At 46.7% G+C, this 4,483-nt stretch overlaps 1 protein-coding gene across 1 annotated transcript in view; it reads right to left on the bottom strand.

Moving 5' to 3' along the window:
- LOC138967769 (sucrase-isomaltase, intestinal-like) overlaps window positions 1-212 on the bottom strand; it is a 65,757-nt gene extending 65,545 nt beyond the window's left edge. The window contains exon 1 of the mRNA XM_070340424.1: window positions 1-212. This exon is cut by the window's left edge and continues 576 nt beyond it. The gene's annotated coding sequence lies outside the window, so the exon portion shown is untranslated.
- Between the last annotated feature and the right edge of the window lie 4,271 nt (window positions 213-4,483).

Consider the following 4,483-nt stretch of genomic DNA (forward strand, 5'->3'; position numbering starts at 1 on the left):
GACACAAATGTGACCCTCCACCACGAAATGAGTCGCATGTCACCTCGCGCGGTTCTGCGCTAGGCTTAATATAAGTCCGGGGAGTGTCTGGTAACAGTGTGAGGGTCACCTCAGTCACAAGCTTATAACTCAAGCAGTTTTCGCTCTTTTCTAAAACGGGTTTCACCACTGGATAGAGCATAAACAACTCTTTAGGACAATGTGCAAATATGAAAATCATGCAAAGGTGACATGCGACTCATTCCGCGGTGGTGGGTCACAAATTCTCGACGTACGTGATCTAGGATATCCTCCTTCAAATACGACACACGCTGTGCTTGTCGTGTATGTTGTAAGCTTATAAACCTTTCAGCGCCAAGTTTCAACACCGGCAAGTTTTGAGGGAGAATGTATTGTTCGTTCCACGCCTGGGTTGAGCAGAGAGGGAGGGGCGGTGGCGGCGCAGGGCAGACTGACTAACTCTCTCTGCTCTTCTTTGTATGCTCGCTCTCAGTACAGGCGCTTGTAGATAGTATAATTATATGTATCATATATGCAATTTCTGGCACATACACACACACACACACACACACACACCGGCACACACACACACACAAACGATACATTTAGTAGCCTAATCTGTGCCACGGTTTGTGTCGCAGTCATGTGTACAAATAACGTGTCCCTGCAAGGTAGTTCTAAGGCCTGGCGCTCACCTATGTAACTTCAGCAGAACAGACGACGCACTGCAGATTATCCCAGCCCGCTACACAAGTTGCGTGAAAGGAAAACAGGCCAAGTGCTCGTCATAATCCCTACAGCAGCATCAATAATATCAGAGACACTTCTATGTCTCTGATAATATGCAGTGCGTCGTCTGTGCCGCTGAAACTGCGCAGGTATAATCTGCCCCTAATTGGGGCCCACGTCATTATCATTTTGCGCCCAGAAGTGTTTTCTGTGTTGCCTGTTGGGTACTTCCATGACACGATACCTTTACTGCACTGCATTTTGGACACGGTCAAATGTTTCCATAAAACAACATTTTAAACAACAACGGATATTGTCTGGATAAACATGTGCATTATCTCAATTGGCACCTGTACACTTTCCGTTGTACTCGTAACTGTCGTAATATACTGAAAACGAATGTGTGTTCTTCGTCAAGAGAGGAATGTCACAAAATCAGTGGCTGCTTTCAAGCAGCTGATTTCAGCAAAGTAAAATGGCAAACAAAAAATGGACAAGAAAAAAACCCACAGTGAAATAACATTTGGAAACATATATAACCTTATTATTTTAGACACACTGACAACAGATGCAACACATTCTTGATTTGATCGAAATTGATGAGTGTATTTATTTCTTGAAGTAGGTCATCCCCTTCTGGGACAGTATTCTGGAAATGACAGTTACTTATGCGTGTATTTATTGATGTACAAGTATGTGGTTTTTGTTATTGTGTTTTTTATAGTTATAATTCATTTTCTTATTTTCAATTTCATTCTTTATATATATATATGCTGGTTGATTGGATGGTTAGCTTTTAATTGTCGAAGATGGCGAAAGGGTTTTGCTGAAGCAATATAAACAGCAGTGTTGATATCAGTGATGATGATTTTCTTTGGGACATCGTTGTTGTTGTAGCAGTAGCCGTCGTCATCGTACGGGATTGAGTAGTAGTAGTGGTAGTATACGTTGTTGTTGTTGTTGTTGTTGTTGCTGTTAGTGTTGTTGTTGTTGCTGTTGTTGCTATTGTTGTTGTTGTTTTTGTTGTTGTTGTTGCTGTTGTTGTTGGTGGTGTTGCTGTTGGTGGTGTGGTTGCAGTAGCCGACATCGTCACAAAGAAGTAGCAGTTATCCAGAGGGCAATTGTCTTGGGGGGGGGGTGTCATTGTCCGGGAATACAACAACAACAACATCAACAACAACAACAACATCAGCAACAACAACAACAACAGCAACAACATCAACAACAACAACAACAACAACTTTACTGCCAGTCACATTCTACAAACACAACACCACCACCACCATCACTCCCAATACCACCAACCCTGCCCCCCCCCCCCCCCCCAACACCACCATCGATCACCACCGCCATGATGATGTTGACAGTCGGGGTACGGCTCGTTCCTATATTTTCCTCCACTAGGACTGAGCCGAGGGCAGGGTCACTGCGCAAGTTAGCGATGAACGAACAAACTAGCGTCTGAATCAAGTGTTGCATGCAGTCATGGTCACAAGCAAACAGTGACACTGATGAGTGCTTTTGTGAACAAGAAACAATTGACAAGTGGCTCTATCCCATCTCCCCCCTTTCCCCGTCGCGATATAACCTTGTACGGTTGAAAACGACGTTAAACACCAAATAAAGAAAGAGTCGGGAGTCCCCGCCGCCGTCAAGGGACACAAATCATGCTGCTTTCAACCATTTTACAAGAGTTATTTCCCTTTAGCAATGCAAAGCGTCTAACTGAACGGCTGCCCTCTTGCGTTTTTGTCTGAGCATTGACTGAATCTAGCCCCCTCCCCACCCTTACTATATACACACAGATAACGCACTCTCATAAGATATAACATCAGTGTGTGTGTGTGTGTGATGGTATGTGTGTACGTGTGCGTGTGTGTGTGTGTATTGTGTGTGAGTGTGTGTGCCACCGCAGGGCCGGATCCGGGTGGGCCGGGGGGGGGGGGGGGGGGGGGTGGTGTTCCTGTTACCGGGAAACCCACCCTTGGCCTGACCATATACCTTCTGCAAGGATAAAAAACCAAAAAAAAACAAAAAAAAACCAACATATATATATATATACTAGAATGAATACCCGCTTCGCCGGGTAGCCGGCTTCGCCGGGAAGAAGTACTTAGAGCCGTACGCCGGCTTCGCCGGGTCCGAACTATGGACCCGCCAAGCTTAGGTCCCTCCCAGATTCGTGGAATGGGAACAGCACGAAAATGATTCAGTGGCCATAATGCCATTCCTGACCATATCGAGTCCCATCCTTGTCGACGAATGTAACCGTGTTAATCACCTTTGGAGGCGAACTCCACTCAAACAGGACTGAGCAAGTTATGGCTTCTCAACGGAAGGCCAGTACATAAATTTACACAAAAGCCGCCAGACCACATCACAAACAGAACTGAAGAATGCACAGGTGTTGCTTACATAGAGACACACACACTTACACACACACACACACAAACACAGAGAAGCCGTATCTATAGAGAGATAGATGACAGTGTATTTTTCGCGTGGCTATAAATTGATTCGACCTTTGCACTTTTACAGTGAGGATAATTTACGGGTCCAATTTACGTTCTGTACACTGCGTTGACCTTCTAAAAATAGGTAACAGTAACAGAACGCCGGGAATATCCGAAGACGCTCAGCGCAGTGGACAGCGCAGTGTAGTAACTTACAACTGAACGGGAAAGCCACACGAAGGAAGGGAGATAAACGCCAAACACTGGAGAAGATAAGGAAGAGTTACTTATAATGGTGAAATGAACCCAAAAACGAAAATGAGTTCAGCGCTGCGCGCTGAGAGCACGTGTTGAAATATCTCATCGATGATATTGTGTCCGGGGTGTAGCTGAATACGGTGTCCAAATTTGAAAAAGATCCACCGAGAACTTTGGCGTTGTGATGTGGTGTAGCGGCTATGGTGTGTCGGTATGGGGGCCCGGGTAAGCTGAGGTGGAACCAAAATAGCTGAGGTGGAACCAAAATCGGTTCCGCGCTGCGCGCTGAGAGCACGTGTTGAAATATCTCATCGACCAGGTTGTGTCCAGGGTGTACCTGAATATGATCACCAAATTTGAAACAGATCCATCGAGAACCTTGGCCGCGCATCGCGCACAGACACACAGACAGACAGACAGACAGACACTAGTCGTATATATATATATATGCCTTTAAAACTCATGACAAACACACCCAGAATGCGCCAGAGTGCACATTATTGTAATCTAGATATCCAATTTGTTTCGCACCCTCAACGTATGTACCCATACCACAATTGGGACACCCCCCCCCCCCCCTCACTCTACTTAGGTCCGGCCCTGCACGGTGTGTGTGCCAGTGTGTGTGTGTGTGTGTAAATGTCACGTGTGTGTGTGTGTGTGTGTGTGTGTGTGCCGGTGTGTGCGTGTGTTTGAGGTCCGTTGCGCTGTTAGAACGCGGGTAGTACATGTAGTCAAGAACGGTCGTCGCGTTGGTGAGAGCCGCACTGGAAATGCTCACAACTAACCAGCCGGGTGACACACACACACACACACACACACACACACACACAAACACACACCGACCAACCCATTTACACACACTATAGAACCTGAATTCCCTCCCCCCCCCCCCCCCCTGCCTGCCACCCCCACGCCAAGCCCTCCCCCCCACCACCACCCCCATTGACACACACCCACCCACCTACACACTCCGGTCACCGACATGTAGCTTCAGTTCCATCTGGGAAGTGGGGCATCGGAACGACGACGGAGTATAGGGT

This window comes from Littorina saxatilis, linkage group LG5 (genome assembly GCF_037325665.1).
Source record: "Littorina saxatilis isolate snail1 linkage group LG5, US_GU_Lsax_2.0, whole genome shotgun sequence".
NCBI classification, from domain to species: domain Eukaryota; kingdom Metazoa; phylum Mollusca; class Gastropoda; order Littorinimorpha; family Littorinidae; genus Littorina; species Littorina saxatilis.